This window comes from Prionailurus viverrinus, chromosome X (genome assembly GCF_022837055.1).
Source record: "Prionailurus viverrinus isolate Anna chromosome X, UM_Priviv_1.0, whole genome shotgun sequence".
In the NCBI taxonomy this organism is placed as follows: domain Eukaryota; kingdom Metazoa; phylum Chordata; class Mammalia; order Carnivora; family Felidae; genus Prionailurus; species Prionailurus viverrinus.
Genome location: NC_062579.1, coordinates 11,154,290 through 11,173,099, shown reverse-complemented (window position 1 = coordinate 11,173,099; position 18,810 = coordinate 11,154,290).

The window sequence follows — 18,810 nt, the reverse complement described above, 5'->3', positions numbered from 1 at the left end:
TGAACATCCCTACAAATGCATACATGTCACATGTAAATTCTCTTTGGTGAAATGTCTGGTCATGTCTTTCGCCCCTTTTCTAATTGGGTTGTTTTTTTAATGTTGAATTGTGGAAGTTCTTTACATATTCTAGATACAAATATTTTGTTGGATCTGTGGTTTGCAAATATTTCCCTCCAGTATGTAGTTAGTCTTTTTACCCTTTTAATAGTCCTTCCCAGAGTAGAAGTTTTTAATCTTATGAGGTCCAATTTATACATTTTTTGTTTATGGACTGTGCTTTTGTTGCCAAGTGCACAAGCTCTTTGCCTAGGCCTGGATCCCAAAGAGTTTCTCCTAATTTTTTCCTAAAAGTTTTATAGCTTTATGTTTTACATTTAAGTCCATGGTCCATTTTGAGTTAATTTTTGCCTATGGTGTGAAGCTTAGGTTGAAGTTCATTTTTTTTTTCTGCCTGTGGATGTCTAATTTCTCCAGCACCATGTGTTGAAAAGTCTGTCTTTTCTCCATTGACTTGCTTTTGCACCTTTGTCAGAAATCAGTTGGCATGTTTGTGTGGCTCTATTTCTAGGTTCTGTTTTCTGTTTCATTGATCTGGATGTCTATCCCTCTGCCAATATCATGCTGTCTTGATTATTTTAGCCATGTAGGAAGTCTTAATATCAGGTACAGTGATTCCTCCCACTTTATTCTTTGTAAAAAATGTTTTAGCCATTCTAGGTCCTTTGCCTTTTCATATAGATTTTATAATAGTCTTATCTATGTCTGCAAAAAACCTTGCTGGGATTTTGATAGTAATTGTACTAAGCCTATAAATTTCAGTTTGAAGGGAATTTATATCTTTATTATGCTTTGTATTCAAATCTATGAGCATGGTGTATCTCCATTTATTTAGGTCTTCTTTGATTTTTTATTAGCATCTTGTAATTGTCAGGATACAGATCCTAAACATGTTTTTCTAAGATTGTATGTAAGTATTTCATTGTAGTAAGTGTAAATGATATTGTGTCTTAAATTTTGGTTTCCATATGTTTAATGTTAGTTTATATAAGTGGTATGATCATTTGTGTGTGCAACCTTGTTCAATTCACTTATTCTAGGATTATTTTTGTAGACTCCTTGGAATTTTCTGTTTATACAATCATGTCATCTGCAAACTGGGGCTGTTTTTTTTCTTTCTTTCTTTCAAAGCTATATGCGTCTTATTTCCTTTTCTTGCCTTATTATGCTTACTAGGACTCCCAGTACTATGTTGAGTAAGAATGGTGAGAATGGACATTCTTTTCTTATTCTTGATCTTAGAGGGAAAGCATTCAGTCTTTCACTGTTATGTATGATGTTGGAGACTTTTTGTAGATGTCCTTTATCAAGTTGAAGACCTTTTCCTCTATTCCTAGTGTTTTGAGCCTTTAAAATAATCATGAATGGGAGTTTTCAAGAACTTTTAAAATGTTAGTTATATTCTTTCAGTATTTTTCAATGCTACTTAATTGACATCTGGGCTGTGTGTGAAGTTCTGATAATGTGAGGACACATGATTCTCCTGGTAAGCTCTATTGCTTCTGGGTGGGTAGGAGGACCCAGGTGAGGGTAGGACTTTTTGTTGGGTGGGACTGATGAAAAGTGGAACGAAGAGATCTTGGGGTCCTGCCAAGGGGTGGCTATTACCAAGTTATCCAACCAAAAACCATGGTGCTGAGAGGGTTATTGCTGCTGTAGCAAATTACCACAAACTTTCTGGCTTAAAACAAAAATTTATTCTCTCACAGCTCTGGATTCAGAAGTCCATAATCAAGGTATTAGCAGGGCTGTATTCCTTCTGGAGGGTTCAGGGGAGAATCTATTTCCTTGCCTTTTCCAGCTTCTAGAAGCTGCCTACATTCCTTGGCTTGTGGTCTCTTCCTCCATCTTTGAAGCACATCACTCCTCTCTGGCTCCATTAGTATATCTCTTTTTTTTTTCTTTGACCTTAACTCTACTACCTTCTCCTTCCTTATAAGGACCCTTGTGATTACACTGGGCTCACCTGGATAATCTCTTTAAGATCCTTAATTTAATCACACCTGCAAAGTCTTTTTTGCCATGTAAAGTGACATGGTCACAGGTCAAGGGATTAGGATGTGGATAGCTTTTGAGGGAGGAGGTATTATTCAGCCTAGCACAGAGGGTGACTATGGACATGATGATGCGGGATTCTAAAGAGCAGGGGTATGGGGTTAGACTGTGGTTTGAATTCCCCTTCCAGTTTTATTTTTTAAAATTTTTATTTATTTATTTATTTATTTATTTATTTATTTATTTATTTATTTATTTATTTATTTATTTATTTATTTATTTATTTATTTATTTAGGGAGAGAGATGAGAGGGAGAGAGAGAATCTCAAGCAGGCTCTGTGCTGTCAGTGCAGAGCCTGATGCAAGACTCAAACTCACAAACCACGAGATCATGACCTGAGCCAAAATCAAGAGTTGGTCGCTTAACAGACTGAGCCACCCAAGTGCTCCTCTCCCTCCGGTGTTATAAGCTATGTGACGTCCAGTGAATTTCTTAATCTGGCCAAACCTTTGTTCATCTGCAAAAACTGTAACCTCTGCTATGGTAGAGATGACAGCTGCCCATCAAAAATTTACACAACCCTTCCAGAGTATACAGTAGTGAGTAGGAAGCAACTTTCCAGGCAGGGACTGTATTTCTCAGAACCATTTGCATCTAGGTGAGGCCCGTGTGACTGCCGATGGAATGTGAGTGGAAGTGATGTGTGTCCTTTCCTGGCTGAGGTACCTATGAAGAAGGGATGTATTTTCCTTGCTCTCCTCTCTCACCTGCTGGCTCTGTGTTGACTCCCTGGTGACCTTGGAAGCCTAGTGATGAAAGTGGCAAAGCTTCCATTGGCCTGGGTCCCTCAATAACTGCGTGGAGCAGAGTCTCCTTCTGTCACTGTCAAAATGGACAACTGTCTGGGACTATAATACGAGCCAGGAATAAACTGTGTTAAGCTAGTGAAATTTTAGGTTTATTCATTACAGCAGCTAGCATTATCTTCAGTAATACATCTGCCTTGCAGGCTTTTATTAGCCCCTGGGACTGTAAAGTGAAATAATGTGTGTAAAGCCCATGTTGAGGGGTTAAGGCACTCAGAGATTGCAAAGTCATGGACTTTTCTGCCTAGAACAGTGGTTCTCAACTTTGAGCATGCACCAGAATCCTGAAAGGCTTGTTAAAACACAGAGATGCAAGAGGGCCTTTATTTGGGGGTGGGCCTCCTGGCACTCTGAACATCTCCTGAGGTTTATCTCTCTTGCCTGTCTTTTCTGTTTGGCCATAACCTCCATGAGGGCAGGCGCTGGTTCTAATTTGTTGGCAGCCCCGTCCCAGACGTAGCATAGTATGTGACAAATAAAAGTCCCCCAGCCAATTTGGGGGAAGGAAAAAGGAACAGTTGGCAGTCTTCAGCAAAGAGGGCTGAGTTAGAATCAATAGGCTTCAGTTAAGGGTTTGATGATTTCCTTGTTCCTAAATAGCTTTGATTTGGGTTCTTTGTTCTTTCATGATCCTGTTAAAGTGAGGAGAAGATACAGCAGTAAAAGTCCATGCTGTTGTCTGCCAAGTAGCTTTTCCCTTTTCCCTTTTCCTGGTGTCTCTTGGGCTTGATGAAATAGCTTGCATCCCAGAAAGTATATCCATTCTCCTATCAGGCAAAATTGATTTTGCCTTTGCATTTTTGTATTCGTTTGATCCTGCTGGAGGATTTCATTTCAGAGAGCTGCTGTCCATTTGAGAAAGAGCAAAGACTAGATTTCTTCTCGGCGGGACTTCCCTGCAGAACAGAAAGCACGGGGTTCACAGCAATCAGCGATCACTTCTCCAGGGCTGGCCCCATGCAGAGGATGAGGAGGTAGCCTTCTCCAAGCATGAGGGGAAGCCTGGGGGAGGTGGAGTTGAGGCTTTAGAAGCAGCCATTAAAAAGCAAATGTTATCTGGAAAAGGGGGTGAGGGGTTGAAAGAGACAATTCTGTGTACTTGGCAGTTTTGCCTGTGGCAGCCTCTGAATTCTTTTTCCCTTTGAAGGAAGAAGTTTGGCATTAGCAATTCCAAAGAGTCATTCTGATTTTAGCAGCTTAAGGCTGCCCCGGGGGCCTGGAGGATGGCAGCCCAGGGCAAGAGCACCCTTTCATCTAGACTGGTGGCCTTGGCTCTCGTGTGGGTTAGGGTTAGGGTTAGGGTTAGCCGCAGGCTGGCGGCATTTGGGTTCATCTGCCCCTGTGCACGAGCCCTCCCAGAATTCTGACAAGACAGGGCAGCCTTTCCCAGATCCTCACCCGCTCCGGTCACCTTTAGAGGCCTGAGCTATATCCGATTTCAATTTCTTGGGTTAATTTATACTCCACTATGAACAAATTCTTGTAAAAGCTGAGAACCGGCAAGGAGAAAGAAGCTGTTTTCCATCACAGTCTGTTTCTTCTGATTCGTAGTGCAGTGAGTTTTTCAGTAACACAGACTCCAGGTTTTGCCCTCAGGGGATCTGGAAGGTGGATATTGGGGAGGAGGTGTGGGGCAATGCAGCAAGAGCCCCTCCATACTTGACTCTGTGCTGGAGGCCTTCACTTGTATTGAAGCAGGGGAAGGGGAAAGTTGTGCCCCTCTTTCCTCCTGGGGACCTGGAGTTTAACCGTAATTCACAGCATGGTGCAATGTGGGAAAATGTAAACACCGCTATGTGGCCAGCCTAGGCCTCTCAAACTCAAGCTAATTGCTGCCTAAATCTTCTCATTCAGCCAGTGTTTCGGTATCAAGCTATTTTCTGAGGTTTTTAATTTTACTTTGGGTATTTGGGGAGATGTGGTGTTTTATGTGGTAATTTTCCGAGAGCTCTATTTTCCCCATTTCAAATCGTAGGTAATGCAGCATATTTGGGACCCTGTACAATTGTTACCCATTAACTTCATCTAAACTCCTAAAAGAAGCCTGATGCCAGATCATCTCCACGCCTCTGTGTTTTGTTTTTATTTTCTCATTTGCATTCTAAAACTTGGAGAATTGGTTTTCCTGCTGTGGGTTTTGACTACCAGACCTGCCAACGATTTGGTTCATTTGTAGGTTCATTTCTTTGTCACCAGCTAGTGTCCACTGGTGTCTTGGAACTGGAGGGGATTTGTGTCTCAAAAGGTTATAATGAGTTGCCTGTGTTTTAATTTCAGGCTCTTTCCTCCAGACATGGAGGTAAAATGAGACGTTATTGAATAAGCATGCATGATTTTTAATATATATGCATATAAATTCTGTGTTTATGATTGCTGTGAGATTACCTTTAAACTTTCTCTTTTGGTCTCTAGTTAAATGCAGTTTATAAATGGTTGCTATAGATTTGGCACCTTTAAAAAATTCAAGTTTGAGCCTCAATTATTTTTCAGCTTTATTGAGGTATAATTCCAAATAAAATTGTAACTTATTTAAAGTGTACATTGTGATGATTTGATCACATTGCATACGTTGTGAAAGGATCCTTCCCCATTTACTTCATTAACACATCCATCACCTCACATATTTATCGTTGTAAATGTTTTTTGTGAGAACGTTGAGTTCTACTCTCTGATTTCATTCATACAATACAGTGTTATCAACTATAATCACCATGCGGTACATTAGATCCTCACACCTTATTTATGTTTATAGCTGAAAGTTTGGACCCTTTTACCAACCTCTCTGTATTTCCCCCCGCCCCTACCTCCTGGCAGCCACTTGTGTACTGTTTTGTGAGTTTGGCTTTTTTTTTCCCTACATATAACTGATACCATTTGTCTGTCTGTGACTTATTTCACTCAGCATAACGTTCTCATGTTGTTACAAAGGGTAGGATTTCCTTCTTTCTCATGGCTCATATTCCAGTTGTATGTGTATTACATATACATTATATATATAATATATATACACGTGTGTATAATACACATACCACATCTTTGTTTTCCTTGTGCTCATCATTTATTTGGCACCTACAATGTACAAAGGACAGTACCAGGTGTTACAAAGTTTCAGAAATGAATAAACGCAAGCTTAGGGAGCTCACAATATAGTGATTATGTGACTCCAGTAATAACTAAAAATGACAGCATCTAATATTTCTGAACATTAAGAATGCCAATATACTAAAAATCACTGAATTGCACCCTTAAAAATATGTGCCAGGCATTTCACAGATATTTCTCATTTATTTATCTAGCTATTCATATCTTTGAAAAATGTAGATATAATTAACATGCAACATTATGTTAGATTCACATGTACAACATAATGATTTGACATTTGTACATTTTGTGAAACGATTACCACAATAGGTCTGGTTGATATCTATCACCATGCGTGGTTACAAAAATTTCTTCTTTTTCCCTTGTGATGAAAACCTTCAAGATCTACTCCCTCGGCAACTTTCAAATATACAATGTAGTATTATTAATTATAGTTTCCATGCTCTATGTTTCCTCCCCAGGACTTACTTATTGTATAGCTTGGATTCTACATCTTTTTTACCTGTTTGTCCATTGACAGACTCTGAGGGGGCTGAGATTATTTTTGATTCTAAACTTTATGTCAGTAGCAAACTGTCACAGGGATAGTTTCCTATGAGGGCACTGAATGCACATTATAGTTCATACAAAATCTAGGAAGAGATGGAAAAGTTGAGGTCAGTGAGTGTCTATTCTGCCTCTGGCTTATTATTCCCACCCAACACACTCATTACTCACTTGTAGATCAAGACCAATCAAAGGCTGTTTACAATCCCTTTTCTGGGTCCATTTCACCTATTTCTGAGTTTGCCAAACATGACACTTGACACAGGTCTTGACCTTCTTGGAGTCTTCCCCCCCCCCACCCCAAGATTCCTAATTCCCATATCATCTGCCATAGTAGGAAACTGAGCCTAGGTCTGGTTCCTCGTGTTAGGCTGGCACCAGTCTCTTGGCTAGTGCCTCAGTCAATGCAGGATAGAGGCATAGCCCTTTTCCCAAAGGAATAAGCTGCCAGGGAAATTTTGAGTCACAAGGGCCTAGGCTACTGGAAGGCAGACCCTTATTGCTAGGCCAAGGCTCAAGGGACTATCAAGAGAACCCATTTGTTGGGCCAAAACAGTCAGGGAGGAAGCCTGGGCTATGCCTGCTTGAGGGGGAGGGATTCAGAGCCTGGAGGGAGGTATCTGATTTCATTGTAAGCGTTCAGGGCAAGTGTGAATGAATTATTATACTTGATGATGGACATAAACTAGGGCAGTAACTGCACCCAGCTAGGAATTTTGAAAAGGGTATTGAATTGACCTAGAGATATGTATTTTAAAAGCATGTTAATTTTTAGCTGACTGAAAACATTTCTTTTTTTTATTGTTTGTTTATTTTTGAGAGAGAGAGAAGACAGAGACAGAGGATCTGAAGCAGGTTCCACACTGTTAGCACAGAGCCCAGTGTGGGGCTTGAACTCACGAACTGTGACATCATGACCTGAGCCAAAGTCAGATCTTAATCATCTGAGCCACCCAGGTGCCCTCAAAACATTTCACTCAAAAAGCATGTTCTGTATGACCTTGTTATTCAAAGGAAGATTCATGAGAAGTATAGGCCTCCCTTGGGAGCTTGTTAGAAAATGCAGTCTCAGACCCTGCCCTAGCCCTACTTAATCTGCATCTGCATCGTAATAAATACCCCAACTGATTTATATACACATTAAAGTTTGGATGTTACCTCTTCCTCTCCCTGTATCTCTCCCCCTATATCACCCCCTTGCACTCCCCCCTCCCCTCTCTCTCTCTCTCTCTCTTTTTCTTTTGAAAAACTTTTATTTGAAAATAATTATAGATTTATAGGAAGTTGTAAGGATGGGTTTTGAAAGGTCCCATTATACTCTTCACTCAATTTCCCCCAATGGTTACATCTTACATAATTATAGTATAGTATCACTTCTCTACAAGACTACAAAACGATTACGCTTACTTGTTGAAAGCTTGTACACCAGCTTTCAGTAATTGCTTACTTGGGTTGCAGGCCACTGTAGTGCCTTGTTCTACCTGGCAGGATTCTGTAGGTAAAGGAGATGGTGCTTCTGGGTGCAAGGAGAGACAGCATGGCTAACAAAGTGATGGGTGTTGGTGCTGTGCAGTCATCCCTTTGTGGGTTCTATAGTGGGGCTTCAAATGGTCAATGCCAAGAAGGGAGTAGTGGGGCTGGGCATAGGGAATGGGCTGAGGCTAGACACCAGAGCTGGAGTGACAGGAAGGCCAAGCCAAGTCATTGGGCCCTAAATAAGCACAAATGAACGTTATATTTGAATGTGAGAGAAGCAAGGTCTTTGGGACAAATCTGGAATCAACATTGATGTGGATAGAGATGAGGAGAAGGCATTAACAAGGCCATCCCGGTAAATTTGGGTGTACAGATTTTGGGTTTACATGGATTCTCCTTTGAAGGTTTTAAAAGGTCTCTATTGGCCTTACAGGCATAGAACTCTGAACCTGACTTAGTTATTCAATTAAAACAAGGTGAGTTTGGGAAGAGAGAATCTGGTCTTGATGGGCCATGGTTGATGGCAGCTTGAAAAACCAGGAGAGGAGTGAGCTCAACAGAGTCAGGTAGAAACAGAGGCATGAAAACAGGAGGCCACACAACACTGAGGACAGGGCAAGGGAGGTTGGGCCAAAAACCTGAACTCCAGTCCAGTGTGAGGAGGGCCAAAGGCAGAATGAAATGCTGCTTGTGTCTGGTTCCAGGACACCAAGAGGCAGAGATGACTGGAGGAAGGTAAGTTACACGAGGGCCCAGAAGCAAATGGACATGGGCAAAATTCCTGTCCCACCTTGCATCAGAAGCCCTACATCCTCAAAGTGCCACGGTTTGCCAGATTCGTGGGAGGGAATAAGGAGCACAAGTGTGCTAGAGAGCTAATTATGCACTGGGGATGACGACAGTGTCACGGTCACTCTGTGCCTCTCTTCTGATTCTGAAAGCCATATAGCTTATTGCCATGCTACTCAAAGTATGGTGGGGGAGTAGCAGCATCAGCATCACCTGGTAGCTTGTCAGAAATGCAGGATCTCAGCTTCTACCCAGACCTAGTGCATCAGGATCTGTGTTTTAACAGAAGCCCCCAGCTATAGTTACTCCTTTGCACTTCAAAGTTAGAGAAGTGCTAGCTTGTTGCTTAGCACAAGGGCATCCTAGAGATCTGAATTAGAAATACTGTCTGTCAACAACTGTCTATTTGTGGAACTCTAAGTCTGTTTCCCTGCTCTCGGGAGTGACTTATAAAGCAGTGGTTCTTAACCCTGGCTGCCCATTAGAGTAACTTGAGGAGCTTCTTAAAATATGGATGCCCAGGCTCCATCTCAGGTTACTTGAATCTGAGAAGCTGGGATGAAATTCTGATTCAGTTGGTTTGTGGTAGGGCCCAGGCATCAAGAGTTTTAAAAGCTTCTCAGGTCATCCTAGTGTATAGCCTGCTGGAAACCTGGGAACCAGGGTAAGAGGGAAGAGAAGGCAGCAGAGGGATATCTCTATATGAAAGGGAGGGATGAAAGTTCTCGAGATCTCAAAGTGGCTGGCAGTAAGTAAAAGGATCCTGCAGCTCAGGGATTAGGATTTCTATGAAGAGGGCTCAGTGCCAAGCAGTCCTCAAGTGCTAACACCCCCATGAACCTACCGACCAAGAGTCCTGGGCCCTTGTTATCCTCCAGATGACAGGTTGTAGATTTTGGCTACATTGGGTGGGCATGGGGCATGAAGGGAAAGCCTTTTCTCTGAAGCAAGGGGACCTGATCAGAGGTAGTTGGAAGCCTACTATTCCCACTGTCACAAAAAATTGGGGGATGGTCGAGAGGGAAGGCAGGGGATGGGTTGGGAGACTTACTGCTGAGTTTCAGGCCAGATATGATGGTGACTGGGCTAAGGTGGTGGCCCAGGAGATCTGGATCATGGGAAGGTCAGGGCCTTGTCCAGTCTAGACCCTACCTTGCCTCCTTCCTCCCCATAGTTTGGCTGGACCCCATTGGCTGGTTCAGCCCATGAAGGCCAGAAGACAACTTGAGTGATTATTCATCAGTACTGTGTGGTTAAGTGGCAGGTCAGCTTTGTGGCTTGTTACCCAGCCTTGACCTGATGTCTTTCATCTGTCTTTCTGTCTTGCTTCCAGCTTCCAACATGCTGAATCTTGCTCAGGACTTGTGTTGCCTCTGAGGATGAGAACTGTGCCTTGTTTGTACTTGTCCTTCTCTTGGTTTCTTTACCTCCTTCTCTAACATCCCAGCCTTTCTACATCAAATAAAGAAACCTATGTATAGAAACTGCAAATTGTCCCCAGTATCTGCCCTTCCTTTTTTCTGTAATTAGAAAATTCTTGATTGTTAGTTAGTTCTGTGGTAGGCTGGGAAAGGTACCTAAGTGTGGCCATATGCATAAGTTCTACAAATGGGATATGAACAGAAGTGACATGTCCCTCTTTCCACTTGCTAGAATGTGGATCTAGTGAGGAGCCATCTTAGAGATGGATCAAAAAGAGAGATGAAGTCTGGCTCCTGATGACTTCTATGTGAGTCAGAAATAAACTTCTGTCTTATTTAGGTCACCGTCATTTAGGGTCTCTTTCCCCTGCTGTTGAACTCACTTCTTCCCTAACAGAGTTTCAGTCATGCCATAACCCTTTCTGAGTGCCTGTATGTGCTGGACACTTTTACATGTTTAGGATCACAATACAGTAAAGCCCTGAAGTCACCTGTCACCACCATGTTTACATATGATGACTTAGTCTCAATGTCAATGAAAGGATCTGAGATTTTGCCCAGGTCTGTGTGATCCCAGATCTCTGGCCTTTCTGCGTTAAGCCTTGTAGTAGTTGATACAAATGTAGACATTTTGAGTTTTATTAGGTATATACAGTTGACCCTTGAACAACATGGGTTTGAATAGCCTGGGTCCACCTATACGTGGATTTTTTACAGCACAGTACTGTATATGTATTTTCTCTGCCTTATGATTTTCTTAACATTTTCTTTTCCTTAGCTTACTTTATTGTAAGAATACAATATTTAATACATGGAGCATGCAAAATATGTGTTAATCGACTGTATTATTGGTAAGGCTTCTGGGCAATGGTAGACTATTAGTGATTAAGTCTTGGGGGAGTCAAAAGTTATACATGGATTTTTTACTCTGCGGGGAAGAGGAGTAGCACCCTAACCCTCACGTTCAAGGGTCAACTGTAATAGTGAGTAGAAGCCAAATGGAAAATGTGTGAGCCCATCTTTTTAGCCCCTGGCATTGGCCTGGACAGCCCACATCTAATTTAATAACAAAACCTTGTTTTGTGGTATTACTATCACTGTACAGAATTTCCTGGGATGGGGTGGATTGGATTGGTGTAGGGCAGGGGTTCTCCAAGTGTGGCAGCTGGACTAGAAACGTCAGCATCACCTGGGAACTCGTTAGAACTGCAGATTCTCAGGCCCACCCCTGCTGAACCAGAGACCCTAAGAGTGGGGCCCAGGAATCCTGAGGGCTCCTCCAGGGGATTCTGATGCATGCTCAAGTTTGAGAAACATTGATGTAGAAGAAAAAGCCTGGGAAGAGGCAGTCATTGTATAATGGAGTAAAAGCTCTCAGCTGGAAATTGAAAAATCTGCAAATACTAGCTGTCTTTTTGTTCTTAAATAGAGATTGGAAGCATGAGCTTCACTAAATAATTTGCAGAATTAGACACAAGTGGTATTTTTGGTAGGGGTGCCTGGATGGCTCAGTCAGTTAAGCGTCCAACTTCAGCTCAGGTCATGATCTCATGGTTTGTGGGTTCGAACCCTGCATCAGGCTCTGTGTTGACAGCTCAGAGCCTGGAGCCTGCTTTGGATACTGTGTCTCCCTCACTTCCTGCCCCTCCCCCACTCATGCTCTGTCTTTCTTTCAAAAGTAAATGTTAAAAAATTTTTAAAAAATGGTATTTTTGGTATATACTAGTTAAGAGCACAGAGTCTAGAGCATGGTCTGCATTCAAAAATTTTTTTTTCAACGTTTATTTATTTTTGGGACAGAGAGAGACAGAGCATGAACGGGGGAGGGGCAGAGAGAGAGGGAGACACAGAATCGGAAACAGGCTCCAGGCTCTGAGCCATCAGCCCAGAGCCTGACGCGGGGCTCGAACTCACGGACCGTGAGATCGTGACCTGGCTGAAGTCGGATGCTTAACCGACTGCGCCACCCAGGTGCCCCAGCATGGTCTGCATTCAAATCCAAGCTCTGCAATATTGACCGGGACAAGTTTTCTGTTAACATGGGGCTGATAATAGTATACGTACCTCATGCTATTGAAGATTAAATGAGTTAACTCTTGTAAAGCACATAGAAGAGTATCCAGCCTTAAGTGTCATAGAAGTGTTTAAGAACAGCAATATATGCAGTACTTGGTATACTCAGTGACTGCTCAGAAAGTATCCTTTGTTTAAGAAAGAAAATGGAACCAACTGGGATTATGGGGAAAGACAATAGAAGGACCCCAGGGAATCAGTATTCCTGAAATAAGAGCAGGATGGCAACTGCTTGAGACCAACAGACCCCCACCACGACTTCCCACGTGAATGCCATCCCCACCCCAGGGGGCCTGTCCCAGTGCAACCCAGGGATGTGTAAGAACTGTCTGTCTGCCATGCTGGGAATTAGCATGCATTTGGTGGGAATAGTCCTCTGGATGGTCCAGCATCTCTGCAAAATGTCCATACAGGTTTAAGAGTGGTGGAAACCTGGCCAGTGCAGTGGAAGGTACCCCTACCAGCCCTCTGGGAACAGTGGATTCCAGGGGCCTCACACAGCTTAAGACCCCAAGGAGCTGCTGGTGTTGTGTAAAATGTAACTCTTTAAAATGTTTTAGTTTCTTATTATTTTTGAATTTTTATTTTATCTTATTATTTTTTAAGGTTTTTTAAATGTTTTATTTATTTTTTCAGAGAGAGAGAGAGAGAGAGAGAAACAGAGTGCGAGTGAGAGAGGTACAGAGAGATACACAGAATCCAAAGCAGGCTCCAGGCTCCGAGCTATCACAACGCCTGAAGCGGGGATTGAAGTCACGAGCCGTGAGATCATGACCTGAGCTGAAGTCAGACACTTAACCAACTGAACCACCCAGGTGCCCCAATTGTTATTTATTTTTTAAAATAACAAGTATTTAGGTATACTTGACATGCCATAAAATTCACGCATTTTCAGTGTACAACTTAACGATGTTTTAGTAAATTTACCGAGTTGTACAACCATCACCATAATCCAGTTTTAGAACATTTCTAGCACCCCCTCAAGATCCTTTGTGCCCACTTACAGTTAATCTGTCTTCTCACTCCCAGCCCCAGGCAACCAGTAATCTACTTTCTGTCTCTATAGAGTTGCCTTTTCTGGACATTTTGTATAAATGAAGTGGCCTTTTGCATCTGACTTCTTTCACTTACTGTCATGCTTTTGAGGTTCTTTCATTTTGTAGCAAGTATCATTATTTCATTCCTTTTTATTGCTGAGTACCGTTCTGTTGTTGGGCTGTGCCACATTTTATCTATCCATTCACCAGTTGATGGACATCTGCATTGTTTCCACATTTTGGCTATTGTAAGTGATGCTACTATGAACATTTATATGCACAATTTTGTGTGGACATACGTTTTCATTTCTCTTGAGTGAATTTCTCTAGGCGTGGATTTGTTGGGTTGTGGGGTAAATTTAGGCTTCAAGTTTAAATTGCTGAACTGTTTTATAAATTGGCTGTACCATTTCACATTCTCACCAGCAATGTAATGAAGGTTTCAGTTTCTCCACATCTTGATCAGTGTTTGATATTGTCTGTTTTTTTGATTAGAGCCATTTTAGTAGGTGTGAAATGGTATATATTATGGGGTCGATTTGTATTTCTCTGATGACTAATCACGTTGAGCATCTTTTCATGTGCATATTGGCCATTCAGATATCTTCTTTGTGAAAATGTCTATTCATATCTCTAGAATATTTGTGTTTAAAGGTAGATATGAGGTGGCTAATGTCTCACCCTGCCCCTGGGCACCCAAACAGGAGGACCTTTCCACAGTGAGTCTATATCTCTCAGACTGGTGGTAGGCTGGGGTCTCCAGGAGACCATTTCTTATATCAGTCACCTGAAACCTTTTCACCTGAAGATTAGGGAGCACTTATACAAACTGCCTAACTAGAGGAATAGTGTGCTGGTTAAAATAAATGCTTGATTTGTTTTCTGTGAATTATATTTTTCCTTTTCTTATTCTTATTTAAAATTTTTTCATTATTTGTTAAGTTTATTTATTTTGACAGAGAGAGAGAGCGAGCGAGCACAAATGCACGCACGAGAGAGAGAGAGAGAGAGAGAGAGAGAGAGAGAGAATCCCAGGCAGGCTCCTTACTGTTAGTGCAGATCCTGGGTGGGGCTCAATCTCATGAACTGAACCATGAGATCATGATCTGAACTGAAATCACAAGTTGGACGCTTAACTGACTGAGCCACCCAGGCACTCCCTTATTTTTGTTTTAAAGCAAGTAATCCATGGGGGAAAAAAATGACCAAGAAGGTTGGATTTATTTAGCTGTTATTAAGGCATGTGCATTTTTTTGAAGAAGGAGTTTTCAGTTGTTTTCTATTTATGCCTTGTTGTCCTTTACATTCTGAATATCCACATTGCCAAGTGAATTGGCAAATTCCAAGCACTTTTCATTTGGGTGAATCTGATTAACAAATGCTGACACTAGGGAGGGCCCTGCCACTTCCTTGGACGAGGAATAAAGATGGCACATATTGAGTAAGAATACATTTCTGACTACCAAGTATCATTAGATCATTAGTGGGATGGTGTGTAGAGCAAATGGCCTTAGGGATAATGGAGAAGGTGTGATGGATGGGAGCCAACATATTTCCTAGAACTTTGAAGAATGGCCCTAGTGCACTCAGCAGGAAAGGCTATATTACTGAATAGTCCAAACCGTTCCTCAGTGCTTGTAGAGAATCACTACAGAGTTTATACCTGAGTTGGACTCCAAGGCCTTCCAGAATGACCTGTAGCATGTTCTAGAAATGTTGCTCCCAAATCTGTCTAGCTCAGGGATTCAGAATGTGATGAGGAGGAGAAACTATGATTCCAAGAACTATTAATACCAGGAGAATGCAGAGTATTATTTGTATCAAAGCTACCTTTAGTAGCTAATGGTGGCCCCTGGTCAGCAGGAGGATGCTAGGGAGAGCCATAGGAATAGGCTCTGAGGGACTGGAAGATTTCTTCCTTATCCTAGTCATCGTGCCCCAAAGGTGTTGAGGGATATCATCCAAAGGGAGACAAAGGAGAGGACCCCAGCCACAGGGGATTCCTACATAACTTGGTTTATTCATTTGTAAAATGAACATAATAATCATGTAGGAGAATTGATGTAAGATAAAATGTATGCATCGTGCCAGCAGAAAGTAGGTACTCAGTAAACAGAGGCTGTCGTTATGTTGTGTTCATGTGTGTTGAATGTTTAACCTGTGGCCAAGACTGTTCATATAGTAGCAATTTCTCTAGCCATTGATTGCTTCATCGATTGAGTCATTCCTTCGACACACAGTTTTGAAAACCTATGTAGCCTCAGTTGTTCTGGGTACAGAAAATGTAGATGTATAAAACAGGGTCTCTATCCCTAAGTTGTTAAAAATCTATTTGGGAAGTTAATTCCAGAAGACTATGTCAATAGAGGATTGAATAAGGTACCATTGGAGGACAGAAAAAGAAGTGATTCGTTGTGCCTGGGATTAGGGAAGGAGGAAGAGTCATGGAAGGTATTCATTCCATAAGAGGTGATATTTGAGCTGAGCTTTGAAGGATGAAATAAAAGCTCATAAGGTAGAGATGGCAGGGGTGCATTTCCAGAAGACAAAATTGGAAACAGCAAGGACCTAGTCACAAAGTTTTGATGTGTTTGGAGAACCTTAAGTATCCTAGTGACTACAGTGTGGGCATGGAATTGGGTGGTAGCAGGGTTGAGAGGATATGGACTGGAAATATACTCCAGGGTGAGGTTTCAAAAGGCTGTAAATAGCATTTTAAGTACTTCAAGCTAAACATTGCAGGCAAAAAGAAAACAGAATGGGTTCTGGCATGATGGAGTGACTATTTTCCCAAATTAATAATTTTTTTTCCACCTTGCTGGGCACATGTCAACTAGTAAACATAACCCAATTGGTCCAATCTCTTTAGAAAAAATGACTTATGGAAGGAGAAATCCAAAATTCAGTAGGAAAGCTGGTATATCAACTGATATCTGACCATTGATAAGAAAAAAATCCCATTACAATGAAAACCATTATAAAGACTGCCTGATACACAGCTATTTCTCTCTCTAGGCAGATGGCTTAGAAACATCATATTCTTTTTATCTAGTCACAATAACTTATATACAATGGCTAACCCAGTGCAATAAATTCCGTCTTTGTTCCCTGTGCACATAGCAGTCCCTTTTTACAGAGAAAGCAACTGCTGCTGGACCACAGGCAGGAAGAGGAGGCTGAGTTGAACTGTAGCTGAACTCTGTCTAGTTTTTCCCTTCAACTATCAATCCCCAACTATTCCTTGACTCCCTTTACCATCTCCCCCACAAACATTCCAGTCCCTTCATCTAGAAAGCTCATTGAGACTCCCAAACCACCCACCCAACTTCCCAAACAAAACATTCTAACCCCAAATATATGGAGCTCAAAAAAGGAACCCCTGCTGATTTCCAAATAAGGTGGATTCTTGGCATCTGAAGATTCAACAACTGCCATTCCAACTTTTTGTGAGTGACCCTGACAGTCATTTCTATTTTTGGTGGGGTGTGAGTTTTGAGCGCTGCAGCAAGCCTCATATTAAAGGAAGTCCAGCCAACTGCTAGCATCCACGTATGAAGGTGGCTTTGTTTTCTCTGCTTGTCACATACACATTCTTGCTCAGGAAGTTACATTTTGCTGTACTTGATGAGGGATGCTATGCTCTATGAATATTAACCAGTTTGAGAATTCAAGAAGGTCTTATGGTTCATATCTTGGGAATGTTAAAGACCTATTCTCCTTAACACTTGTTGATACTGAGTGGGGATGTGGTCCTTAAGTGTGTGTGGGCATATGTCTTTTTTAACCTTGATTTTTGAAAAAAAGTTTAAACCTACATAAAAATGGTAAAATAGTATAATGAACTTCCATAAACTTTCGCCTAGATTTACTTAACATTTCTCCAAAGCCAAGTAATTGGTGAGGCACTATTAGTAACACTAGCTACTCTAACAGACGTCCAAATGTCTCTGTCTCTCTTCATTTATATATGCACATATACATATATATACACACGTATACACGTATGTATGTACATGCATATGTGTGTATATGTGTGTGTATATATACATATATGTGTGTATGTCATTATTTACTGAACCATTTGATTTTTTTTTTTAATGTTTATTTTTAAGACAGAGACAGAGCATAAATGGCGGGAGGGTCAGAGAGAGAGGGAGACACAGAATTGGAAACAGGCTCCAGGCTCCAAGCTGTCAGCACAGAGCCCGACGCGGGGCTCGAACTCGTGAACCACGAGATCATGACCTGAGACGAAGTCGGACACTTAACCGACTGAGCCACCCAGGCGCCCCTTTACTGAACCACTTGAGACTAACTTGCAGACATCATGACCCTTTGCCTCTAAATATTTCAGTATGTAATGGCATTCTCTTGCAAAACCACAGTGCAATTATCCAATTCAGGAAATTGAACATTGATATACTACCATTAGTTGGTATAGAGTTCACATTCAGATTTTGCTGATTGTTTCAATGCTGTCCTGTTGTTGTTGGTTTGTTTTTTTTTTTTTTAAACAGTCCATGTTCCAATCCAGGATCAAGTGTTGCATTCAGTAGTCATGTCTTTAATCCCCTTTAATCTAGAACAGTTTCGCTGTCTTTGTGAAATTTCATGACACTGATTATTTATTTATTTGTTTATTTATTTATTATTTATAATTTTTCTTAATGTTTATTTTTGAGAAAGAGTGCACATAAGTGGGGGTGGGGCAGAGAGAGAAGGAGACACAGAATCCAATGTAGGCTCTAGGCTCTGAGCTGTCAGCACAGAGCCCAACGCAGGGCTTGAACTCAGGAAATGTGAGATCATGACCTGAGCCGAAGTTGGATGCTTAACCGACTGAGCCACCCAGGCACCCTGACATTGACTTATTTTGAAGAGTACAGTCCCGTTGTTTCATAGAATGTTCCTTGATTTGGGTTTGTCTGATGCTTCCTCATGAATGGATTCAGGTTATGTGTTTTGGGTCAGAACTTATATTTTAATTTTTATTCTTCTTAAGAATGTAAGTTTCGGGGCGCCTGGGTGGCGCAGTCGGTTAAGCGTCCGACTTCAGCCAGGTCACGATCTTGCGGTCCGTGAGTTCGAGCCCCACGTCAGGCTCTGGGCTGATGGCTCAGAGCCTGGAGCCTGCTTCCGATTCTGTGTCTCCCTCTCTCTCTGCCCCTTCCCCGTTCATGCTCTGTCTCTCTCTGTCCCAAAAATAAATAAAACGTTGAAAAAAAAAAAAAAAAAAAGAATGTAAGTTTCAAACAATACAGTCATTAGCAAAAAAATTCTCCTGTCACAAAATATCATAGGTGGGTTCCAAGTTGACTCATTTTAGTGGAATTTTTACCCCTGCACTTTTATTAGTACGGATTATGAAAATCACTTCCCAGGCTGCTGATGTGGAGTAGAAGTCGACACAGCAAATAGTCCTTCTGGTGGGTCATTTTCTTCTG